At 42.0% G+C, this 12,701-nt stretch overlaps 1 long non-coding RNA gene across 3 annotated transcripts in view; it reads left to right on the top strand.

Annotated features, from left to right (window-relative positions):
- LOC124214287 (uncharacterized) overlaps nt 1-12,701 on the top strand; it is a 43,567-nt gene that overhangs the window by 15,662 nt on the left and 15,204 nt on the right. The window contains exons 1-2 of one of the 3 annotated variants that reach the window (XR_006882110.2): nt 7,889-7,988; nt 8,489-8,576. This is a non-coding gene — a long non-coding RNA (uncharacterized lncRNA). Of the gene's footprint in view, nt 1-7,888; nt 8,019-8,488; nt 8,577-12,701 lie in introns of those variants that run through there. The other 2 variants (XR_006882111.2, XR_006882109.2) reach the window with 2 other exon arrangements.

Here is a 12,701-nt window from a genome sequence, read left to right as displayed (position 1 = left end):
GAGGGTTCCTTAAAACGGCGGCATTTCCAGTCAGGGAATGAGAAAGTAAAGGGGCGGGGAGGGGAGAGGGTGGGATGGGGGTGAGGGGGGGTGGTTCGGTTGGGTTATGGGATTTAAATTAGACGTCGGTGTGTTTAATTGTGGCGGTATCTTATCTGGGAATTAATTTCATCCCCGGATCCTAAGAGCCCGGTGAACTCGGCTAGACCGTAGAGGAGAGAGATTTATAACCTCGCCCTCCGAGAGGCCGAAGGCGACGAAATTCCGACGTTTTACGTGACGCGACGAGGTCGGACGACAATGTCTCGCCGTTGGGAAAGTCCGGCGAAAAAAACGATTTGGAGACAATAATAAAGTCGATTTGAAAAACTCAAGACGAGCACCATTTCGTTGATGACAAAATATCTCTACCGATCGACGTCGAATCGAATTGAATCGAATCGAATTGAACACCCTAAATTCGATCCTGTAATTTTGTAAAGATCCCATCAAATTTTGATGTTTTTTTTTTTCTCAATCAATTTTGCGCGAGAGATAAAGAGAAAGGTAGAGAGAGAGGATGGGGATGAGAGAGACACGACGAACGATGTAACGCATTCCGATAAGCTTCTCATCCTCTCTGTGTATATACATATATATATATATGTGTGTGTATATACGCGTTACGCATACTTCAAAGCTGGAATTTTTTCATTATTTTTCCCTAACGGTACGGAAGAATAATGAAAATATGAATAAATGAATAACTCGAAATTTTAACCCGTACAGCATCACGCGCTTCTTCCGGTTTCTCGTCGAGCTTCGCGTACAACCGTCATTGAGTTTGTTTTTATTTGATTTTTATTTTGTTCCTCCTATCGTCGTTACATGATTAAATGTCTAAGCGACGTATAAAACATGAAACACGACGTACCTAACCAATCGATGTAATTCGGAAAGATTTCCTTTGCGTGTAAAATTATTCGACGATATTGGAAATAGATTAAGGAAAAAATTATTATTCCCTGTATTGATTAAGAGAACATTTAAAATTGATTATTCAGCCATATTAATTTCTATTTTCTCTTTTATTCTTCACCCTCGAAAACCGATACATAACGGAAACTCTGCGGTCCGTCGAGTACCGTCGGATGAAATTGACGTGTATATGCATACACATTTATAAGTATGCATGTATAGGAGGATCGAACGATCGTATATAGATACATTTTACACAGACACAGGTATAATCCCCATTCCGAGCGGAGTTAATTCTCCTCGTTGCTAGTTTGAAGCGTAAAAAAAAAAAAAAAGAAGAAGAAGAAGAGACGAAAATGTTGCAACGGTGAAAAAAAATCAGACTACAGCGAATTAGCCGGCGATCGATCGGCTAATCTTCCGGCGGTTTCTGTCATGTGGAAATAAACCGCACTGGAGAGTTGAAAATATCGAATTGAAACACATGTTAGATACGGATGCGACGGGTTGATATTATCATACTGTTAGTAATTAGTAATTTGACGAGTAAATGAAAAATTAATCGGACCGAGGACGAGACGTATTTTATTTAGCTACCCACGCAATTTCGCGCTTATTGCGAATGAAAAATAAGGCGTGTCAAAACGAACGCACGCGTTATTGCGCAATGTGACGATAATTGTAGTCGTTGGTCGTTGCGGCGGCGGGCACATATGCAGCGTAGAAGCTGAGGGTATGAGCCAACAGCGGCATGGATAAAACATCACCTAAACGGTTATTTCCTCATTAGAATGCCAGCCGTCGAATCAAGTAGTCGCGGTGTGCGAGCCTCGGCGGCTTCGACGGCTTCCCGACTTCCATACTTGGTCCGAATTTCATGAAACCGACTTCCGGTCGGACACCGTTGGAAAATCTGCGCCTCTGAAGACGGACGCGCTCGTATCAATCGGGAAGACACGGCGCACTGACTCTGCCCGAGGATCAGCCGAGGAATCGAGGCTTATAACCGGCAGCTGTGCTCCACATTTCAAGGATAGGATGTATTCTTCGCTCTTTGTTGCTTCGCGACAAAAGAGGCGCAGAGGAGGAGAGGAGAGGAGAGGAGAGGAGAGGAGAGGGCGGCCTCAACGTTCGACAAAGCCGGCCGCGACCCCGTCCCGAGTCTATGAGCATTCAGAGGCATGCATGCACGTTTCGCCCTCTTTTTTTCACCCGGTTCCACGGCTCGCTCCATGTGACGGGGATATGGAGAACCAGAAGAAGAAGCAGAAGAAGAAGAAGAAGAAGAAGTGGAAGTAGAAGATCTTTTTGTCCCCGAGCCACTCGGCTCTGCCCATCGACTACAGGCTGATACACAACTCGTAAAGTCGTTCAACACCATCGTTTTGAACCAGAACGATCAACGCCGAGAGCAAAGCTCGGTTGTACACTGTGAATAACGGTGATGTTGGAATTTGGCGAAGTTGGACAGCGTGAACTGTCAGAGCGGAGGAACGACGTCGAATCGAACACCGAACACCGTCTGTAGAACGTTGGTGGGTGAGAATCTTCGAAACTGTCCATACTTTGGACGAGTCAAACCGCAAGCCAACCTTGAAACCCTTCGAACAACCATCCATTTGGCAAATTGAATGGAATACAGCGAGTCGAGAGGACGTCGATAGTCGAAAATATTTTGACGCAGAACTGGGAATAACTTGAAAGTTTCACAGTACAGGTACTCGGTCCAGCTTTTTCCAATTGTACGGAAAACGAGAAGAGGAATTAACAGTGACGATGAAACGGTCTAGTTACGGTGTTTGAAAACAAGTCGAATCTAACCCAGCCAAGCATACAAGCGACCGAATGTAACGTGCTTCGGAGTTTCGTTGATCACGGTTGAAAGACTCTGTAGTAAAAAAGTCTGCGGAATAAGACGCAGGCAGTTTTGTTCCTCATAGGTCGGAAAAATCATTCGCTCGCACGTTGCACACACGTGCGTTTCTCCGGTATTTATGGACGCGGTGTCGCGTCTTTTCCATACCGTACCCCAGATCCGTCTGTGTGAAATTCCTGCTTGCACTTCTGCATTGTAAACCGCACGAGCTTAGGTACGTGTGTGAAAGTACCGGTTTTCAGGGATGACTAGAGGCTTGGGGTACGCGTACCTACCTACCCACCAATGCGCGTCTTTCATCCGCGTTTCTGTCTTTGAGAAGGGGACCCCGGCGATTGCTGATCCCCGGGACTAACGGTCGAACTCGTTATTCTCTTCCTCCGGGACCACGAGATTCCGATCCGTCATCCTTTTATCCTGATTTTCACTTGTGCGCTGTCAATGGTCACGGTATTGAAATTGAAAGATCCTCAATCCCGTCGACATAATCCATTCAACACTGGTTAGAATCAACTTCGCAGCTGACAACGCTCGAACAACTCTGAAATTAACCGGCTCTGAGTTCGCTCTGTTCTCGTAACGATTACTTGCCAGGAATCGTGGATTCCGAATGCCCGTTTCAATAATACACTCAGCAGAACCACGCAGACGGGTGTGTATAATTCCACCACTGCCGGATCTTAGTGCCCCACAATCCGGGAATAGATTGGATACGGGGACTGGTTTTAGCGTTTAGATAGATCGGTAAACCTGTCACCAGGAACATATTATTACCCGGGACACCGCGGCCCGGAACAATTGCCAAAGTTAGACGATCCGCCGGTTGGCTAATCGGACTAATTGCAAATTTTTGGCACCTCGACCCGGGAATAATCCGAATGCCAGAACGGAAATCTAGTCTTCCAAAGTTTTCACCTGACATTATTTTCCCATGCGGCTCCTCCAGCGTTCGTTTTAAATAATCGTATCGTTGTATAAAATGTTGTGCAAACGTGGAACGATGTCTGTTCAATGGTTACGTCGGGGTGACGTTGAGCTAACGGAGGCAAAGAGGAAAAAAATTGTGATTAATGAAGGAGATGAAGAAACGTTGCGGAATAATTGACCGCGGAATTCTTTCTTCTTCTTCTTCTTCTTCTGCTTCTTTTCCAGCTGCGCGTTATGTTCGTAAATATTTGTGCGTCGGGCAAGAGAGCGTGAGTACTAAATTGGTGAGTTAGTGTAAACGGTCAAGGGATAACTGCCAAGCTGTTTCACCGTCCTCGTCATGCCGGCGTGCCGTTGAAACGTCCGGCAATAAATCTATTAGTCGGTCAAGTGTTGCTGTTTATTGTGTCCCGCTACACGAACACGAAGCGTTTCTTACTTTTATTGCAACTAATGCGACAACGTCTCTTATCGCTTCCCTGACCATTCGGAGCACGGACGTTAGATCGAAAACGCGGATTTTCCGAATGGCTCGACGTCGATACTTCTCTGTTCAATTGACGAAGGTGAACAATCATCCTCCGTTCACTCGCTCGTACTTGCAACTGTGGTATCGATCGATTCTTTGATCAATCTTACACTCTTGACGATCAATTGGGTACGATTTGACAAATGTTGTTGGCAATTGCACGGACCGAAGTCGATCGATTAGGACAGAATTTTTTAAACATCGCTGTATCGGAAATGATAATTTCGTAAACGTGAAAACAGTCGCGGAAGGGTATCTTTGGTGACGAAAGTTCGCTTCAGGCGATTTACGGAGAATTTATTATTACGGATCTGGCAATATATATTTTGCATCGCGTAACGTTGACTCGTTAAAGTTGGAGACGTCAGCAGGCAGCTAACCGTGTGACTGAGATAACAAACTCATATCTGGCAAGTGTTGTGTACGAGTGCGTCGCCACGGACGTTTGTTGAAACAATTAAACGGCAAAGATAGCTTCGCCTATAGCGTGAAACGACGTAAAATTTTACGAAATACTTTTACACCCGGGTAATCCGTGTACACGGTCGGAGAAAAAATACCTTGGGCGTTGTTCGTTCTACCAAAGTGCGCTTCGAGTACAATTTTCGAATTCTACGTATCCGCAGCCCGCAATCGCTCGACCGATAGAGTCAAATTTGAACAAGAGTTTCGGTTCCGTTCTTATCTACCTCAAGAATGACGGATCCGAGTATCCGGCGCCGCGTTTCCGGTCAGCGTTGAATATATATATTATTTTTTTTCTCGATAAAACGTGGAAACGGAACTCGTGGTTATTTAAAAATTTTCACCGTACGTAAATTTTCCGTCGAATACCGAGAAAATTCTACCGGTTTCTCAGGGCTCGGAGAAATTCTTGAGACGTCGCTGGATTCCGGGGGTGAGAATTCTACCCGAACGGAAACTTGACCTTTGTGAAAACGTGGGTCCTCTCGCCTCTCCGAGGGTTCTAGGCCGGGTTTTGCGACAGAATGGATCGTTGCAGGTAGCCAGGCTAGCTGGCTGAGCTAAGAGCGTCGGGATGAAAACTTTTCGGCGGTTCAAAATCTCTCAAATTGTTCGAATACCGGGAAATTTCTGACCGCGAGGCGGTTAGAAAACGGTCCTCCTCCCATCCGAGTCTCTTCTCACGACTCTCGCCTCACTCGCCATGTGTTTGTTCAGTCTTTACGCCGCTGCTGCTGCTGCTGCTTCTGCTTCTGCTTCTGCTTATGCTTATGCGGTGGCGATGATCTAACCAGACGTGCCACAGTTCGATTAAAATACCGCTCTACGAATTTCGTGGTCGCGTCACGTCCTTCTCTCCCGTATCATCAAAACGCGGCATCGAAGCGCAATAGTGCCAAGATTTGAATCGAAGCAATGATTCGTGGGGATAAACGAGCTTGAGAAACGACGCGGGGAACGATATGAGGAAAACCACGTATTAATACTGCCGCATGGAGTAAAAGTGATTTATCAAATTTTCGATGTACGTTGTCAGGTTCGCGCGTCTTTGTTTATGCAATAATGTCCGGCAATAAAATCGAACGATATAAGCCAGGAGCCAACGCTCGTCCACGCGATCAGTTTCCGTGTAAACTGGACATTTTTAACTATCGAAAAAAATAGAATCGTCCGATTCGGGTGATTTTTTTTTTCCCCCGCCTTCTTTTTTCCAATATAAGTATGAAAATTCTTTCACGCCGCGCGCAGCGTCGGAACCCTGGAAATAGAGAGAGAGAGAGAGAGAGAGAGAGAGAGAGAGAGAGAGAGAGGGTGATATTATCGAACCCGGGAAAAAGCCCGTAGGTACCATAATTTACCGCATCACGGGGGTTGGTAGCTCGGTTAAACGGCGAAGGAAAAGTAATATCGGTGAGTTTGTGTTGGCATTCCGTATACTTATAATAGATGCGATATTAAACACACAAACAGATATTATTAACCGGAGGAGGGTGCAGGTGAGGCGGGGTTTTTTCTTGTCTCGCGGGGAGGGAGAAGAGGGTGAAAAAAAATATCATTCGTGATCTATGGGGACTTAGTCATTAGTAAATGAGCGAACCCTGGGGTAAAATCGAGGGGGGGTGGTGGTGGTGAATGTGGAAGGGATGGAGGCGGGAGACCAGGTGGTATCTTTGCTCCGTTTGCAGGGTCGTTATTAAAGGTACATGATGATCCACAAGTATAATAATTTACGCAAAACGCGAAGGAACGAACGAACGAACGAAGGAACGAAGGAACGAAGGAACGAACGAACAGCAACCCCTCTTTACAATACAAGTAGCAGGGAGCGAGGGTGAAGGAGGAGGAAAAAGGGGAGGGGAGGGATTGGAAGCGGTAATGCTTTTTGTTAATTATTACACCAGCCGCACACTCAGGGGGCTTAAAATAACCCATAAATAATCTACGATAGAATACCTTGGCGGCAAGTTCGCGTGTACGTGTATCTATTTGTATATTCAGCGCATGCTTACGCGTGCGTGTGTGCGAGGTAGCGAACGGTGTTACACCTTAGAAATTAACCCGCAAGTGTTCGTGCATCGCTGGTGTTAAGCGAAACGATATAAAATTCAAACACCTGGTAAACGTATGCGTCGCAATTAGCTCGTTAATGAGAATTAATGAGGGGAGAAGATCAGGGGTAAGGAAACACAGATATTGCGCGCGTTAAACCTTGCCAAAAGAGAAGAAGAAGTAGAAAAAAAAATCGAGTTTTAGAATTTGAAACTGCCTCGTTCGACGTGTTACGCAGGATTCGCAGAATAAAAGCGATTCCCAAAGTTTCATTGTAGTGAGATTTGTGATACTGAAAAATCTGTGTGTTTTTCAAATGATTTGGGCAATTTTAAAATGAAAATTTTTCGCTCCGATTTGTCACGTTGTTGTTAAAATTTGTTGCGGTAAAGCGGATGAAAAAATTTTCATGTTACAAATGGATTAAATCGCTGAAACAACACACATTTTTGAGTTTCGCGATCCTTGAATATCGAACGATTTCGATAAAACTTTGGAAATCGCTGCTATTCTCCGTCTTCTGTAACACATTGAATGAAAGCAGCTTCGAATTCGAAAACTCAATTTTTCTTTTCCACGGTCCGTGTAACGTGCATACACGCAAAGATAACGAGGAACGACGAAGAATAAATCGGAAAACTGTGACGATCATTTATTATTTAATTAATACGTATAATTTTTCTTCAATTCTTTGACAGTTTATATACACGCGTTGTCGAGTAACTGCAAAATAAAAATAATAAAATTTAGGTTACAACAATAGACTCGGTGTAAATAAATACGTCGAAAGACCGTTAAATTTTTCATCATCAATTTATCGTTCGTTTACATTTCATCGTATTTAAAATCTATTAAATTCAAGAATAAATAAATAAATAGATGCAATAAATTAATTGAACCACGTTTTGCATACCTAGTTACTTGTATTTCGAATTGAAACTAATAATAACCCCCCCCCCACCCCCGCTGTTACATGTATTGAATGTATAGCGACTTGGCGACTAGAAGTGGGCGGGTGGCAGGGAGGGGGGTGGGGGGTGGGGGGGTTCAGCTGATAGCGTTGAATAATCCGGCAGTCTACCTCGCGCCAGCTAACCGTGAGCCTCGATATTGAAATTCTCGATAAACGAATATGTGATACACGCTATTACATTATACGTATAACACATATACATATACATATAGGTATATATATATAAACGATAGGTCAAATTTGTACGTTAGAGGATTTTATCCATATGGATAATAATACTAGCAATTAACGCGAAGACGCCTATGCATACATAATTTTTTCGGGCGTTAATTCATTTCTCACACGCGAATTTTCATATATGTTGCGCTTTGTTGTTGTTGTTATAATTTGTGCTGGCGCGCAGTGTGAACTGGAACGAGGACCTCGGTCATTCATTGAATGAAATTTACCGCTCGTTACGCAACGCGCGTATTTTTATTGTTTCGTTTCTCTGGCCTTAATTTTTTTTTTTTTTTATCCATTCGGTGCAAAGTGTGAAACGTAGTTTTTTTTTTTTTTTTTGTTCCAAAACGGTTACGTACGCAATTGTCAGTAATAATAATAATTACGATGGTATTATTATTAATAATAATAATGATAATAATGATATTTTAACGACGTGCGGTAGGTACAGTGAGTGAATTTTCTTCTTCTCTTTTTATCGTCGATATAGTTTGTGGCTGAATGAGATCCGGTCGAGAAGCTGATAACGTATCGTGTACACGCACACTCCATTCCGTGGACCGCCCCAACTCAACTTTGTAAGTATAAATATTTCTGCCGTTTACCATTTCGGTTGTTTTTTTTCTTTCTTTTTCCATACTTTAACCATGTTTTTACTTGTACTCGGAGGATAAAGAAAGAAAGACCTACGCGTATGTCGTTTCGCTTAAACGGTGCGATAACGCAATCGTCGTGTATAAAATCGGGTTATAAAATTGTAGGGTCTTGTTGTTATTACACGCATACAACGAATTATTTAATCAAATACATATGCCGAGGCTACGATAGTATTTTATTATATATCGTAATTCTCGGAGTATTCGGTAAATATTATCGCTACGACGACGCGTTAGTTCTTAGCCGTTAGCGGCGAAACGAGGAGAATAATTATTTCCGCGTGTATAATGCACGTAATATCTCTACGTGTGTTTATAAATATTATACAACGTGATGTAAGAATGCGCGTGTACGTGCAAAAATTATTTACGTTACGATCGGCGTTTCACGGGTAATACCTAATTAGTGACGACGATTGTTATCGTCGAGGAAAAAATAATATTTTCATTGTATGGAATTTTTTTTTTTTTTTTATTCAACACACACGCGCAGCGAATGCAGGCTCAACGCTTATCGTACACACACGTGTCTACATGTATAGTTTATCTACGCGCAGACGTATCGATGGTTCAACTTATACGTGCCTCGACGCATTTCTCCTGCCTATCTTTTTGCGTCCGCGCGTGTGTGTACGGATCTAGATTAGCCTAATCGTCACGTCCGCTCGTCGTCCCCCTTCCCCCCCCTCCCCGTGCTTGCGCCATGTCGCAAAAATCCTCGTGATATGGGCTCTTGCGGATTTTTACTTTTCACCGATGCGAGAAAAGTGAAGGTTTTTAGAAAAATTTCGGTCTGTGCGACAAACTGCCGCTGTGATCGGATTCTTACATTTTCATTGTGGGTTAAAAGTGTCGCGAGATACGCTGAGAAAAATTTCATTCGTTAACGGTAACTAGAAAAATTCAGTAAAATATGTATCGTTGAAAATAATGTTTGAATATTGTTGGAATTACGAAAAACTAGGTACGCGTAAACATTTTGCGCTATCGTCGATACTTTTTTTTTTTTTGCCGATTGCAACGCAAAATCAGTTTGCGAGGTTTACATTGATTTTTTTTTTTTTAGTTAAACGAGGCTTTAACGTCAATTTATCGTTGCACGAGCATTAAATTTTCGCAACGGTTAGAAGGAAATATAGGGTAACGGATACTAGAATTTCTGGTAACAGCTATAAAACTATCCACGATAGAAAAATGCTGAAAATAATTGGCAAAATTTTTCCCGATGTTGTTTTTTTTTTTTTTTTCGTTTTTGTCGCTTCTCGCACACCTACGACGAGGAAATTTCCAGCTTTTACGCATGTATAATTAACCTGCCGGAGAAATTAATTATCTCTGCGAAAGTTGTGAAACTTGTCACTTTGGTCACTGTAGAAGGAGACCCTCTTTCTTTGCTCGCGTGCGCACCTCTCGACATGTGGCTGTTGCCTAGTGACGACCTCTTAACTCCCCGCAGACAAGCGTATAACCTACGTCTTTAATAAATGTAGCACCTAATTATGGAACTTGTGTAATTGGTTGAATTAATCTTTAACTAATACGTGCAACGTGTGTTTAACATTGTTGGAGTTGAAAAATTGATACTTTTCGTCAAACATTGTCAGACGCGATATAGCCGAACATTGATAATTTTTCGAATAATTATATTCGAAATTTACAAGCTCGTGTTTGTGAAAATTCACGAAAAGTGACCGATGGAATTATAAAAATAAAACCCTGTACGTCGATACTTCATTTCAAATCGCAGCAAAATGGTTGAAAGTTCAACAGATTCGTTCAATTCGATTTCTACGATGGTTCGGTAGGTTATATTTTATTTCATCGCGTTGACGTCGTTCCATATTTTGTTATACAATATTGCACTGATATCGATTATGACGAACAAATGTAATCGACATCGAATTGACCAGCGAAGAAAAAATTTTTTTAAATCTGTTCCCAACGATATTGTAGGGTGAATATACTATTGCAAATAACATTATCCGCGGTACAGTGAAATCCAAATCGATCTACTTGGTTTTTAACAATCATCGATATCCAAGCCTCTTCTTTTTACAATTACATTATCTTGTATTTTCAAATATCAGGTATGTTGATAATTTGACGAATAGTCAACTCAACCTTCTCAACTGTCTCGTTTTTACTAGACAATTTTCTTTTTCTTTTCTTTTTTCTTTCTATATACGTTATTTCATACCTTTACCAAGACGCGAACCGTGCCAGTGAGTATAATTTTATCCGGCATCCTCTCTCTCTCTCTCTCGTCATCAGTGACGCAGAATATGTAACCTCGTCGAGTGAGGTATGTACTCGGTATGCGGATAATACGTATGCAAATACACACACGTATCACACATGCATGCATATTTCCTACCCGGCAGGCTGTGAAAAAGTGGTGTGGTACAGAAACGGGAAGGGTTGAGTTTCGTTCTCCGAGATTTTTTTTCCAACTTGTTCCGGTCGCCGACCGCGTACGTTTATACGTATAGACGAACATACGTAAAGTATGTGCAGTTACTTACAGCCACGGTGAAAATGGTATGTATTACTTATGTAGAGAAATCGCGGGAGTGCGGATAACGGTTCGCTGATAAGTGTTCGCCTTCCGGTAGAATTCTTTTGATGCCCTCAGTTTTTCTATTTCTCTCTCTCTCTCTCTCTCTCTCTCTCTCTCTCTCTCTCTCTCTCTCGTTCAGGTGTTATTATTTTTCATTTACTTTTATTTTCTTTCCCTTTATTATCACTCTTTACATTCGCCGCGTTATAATTTAATTAACGAGGTATCGGCATTGTCGTTTACGCCTGGATTCGGACTTTGTTCGAACAATCGAACGTTATTCCTGTACTGTGTTGAGAATTTGCACCAAGAGTCGCACGACAGGTGCGTGTGATTAACGTGGCTTTGTCAAGTTGTTGAACGAACGATTGAGAAAAAATCACTCGTTGATCGTTGCGAGAATGATACTGCTAATTAACTTGCCTGTTTCACTCACGTATTTACTTTTTATCGGTTACTCGTTACTAACGTGTGCACAGGTGTTCCAACTTCCGCGATCGGAAATAAATGGAAGTCGAGGAACGGCTGACGAATGTGGTATAATATTTTTCAAAACAACAACGACAACGTTAACCAAGCTTCGGATATTACACGGAAATTTTTGAAACGCGTTCGATCTGTCGTTAAGTTTTATTATTGTATGTTACTATTGTTAATATATCTTCGGTCCAACGATTGACGTGTTGGTGCATTCTTGTAAATGCCTCCTTTTCGGATCCTAGAGATTCGAAAAGTTCGAGATTCGTTGAAATTAGAACATAACACCGGAATTTTTGAAAAGTAAAAGGAGACACGATTATACATTTGAAAAATTCTTCGACAGAAGGAACAGATTTTCAACACATTCGATTTATTTATTATTGATCTTCAGAGGATAGTAAATTGTTTTCAGATATATCGCATCATCCATGATGTGGAAAAAAATAAAATAAAAAATCAATTATACAAGCACGAATAATTTCTTTAATTAGAAATTACAACGCATGTCGCAAACAAAATTCGTACAAAGATGAAAATTACAGCGCAAGCTCGTTATTATTCGCAATATTCTCATCTCACCGTCAATTTCTTCTTCTTCTTCTTCTTCTTCTTCTTCTTTTTTTTTTCTTTCCTCTCTTTTCGTCTTTGGTATTAAAATTTTCCTCCCGTTTCCTTATCCTTTTACTCTTTTCGCTCAATTACAAACCTTACCGCTCTATACGTATATACCTAACGTTTTTTCGACCGTGAAAACTTGCGAGTCTCTGCGAACCGTGCTTGCAACTTTCTTTCACGCGTGCATAATACGCGTACATGTATGCATATTAGCACGTAAATACGTACGTAATTTATACGCATACACGTAATGTGGATACAAACTCTGTGAGCTCACATTGCATGCCGTACGTTATCGCAGCGCTAATTACCGCCGGTGTGACGTACATTAATGTACGTACGTACGTATGTACATATATACGGGGCATTCCTCGCCAAGTCAGGGAAAGGTTGAC

Source organism: Neodiprion pinetum, chromosome 3 (assembly GCF_021155775.2).
Source record: "Neodiprion pinetum isolate iyNeoPine1 chromosome 3, iyNeoPine1.2, whole genome shotgun sequence".
Lineage (NCBI taxonomy): Eukaryota > Metazoa > Arthropoda > Insecta > Hymenoptera > Diprionidae > Neodiprion > Neodiprion pinetum.
The sequence above is the reverse complement of the archived record's forward strand: the minus strand, read 5'-3'. Positions and strand labels throughout refer to the sequence as shown.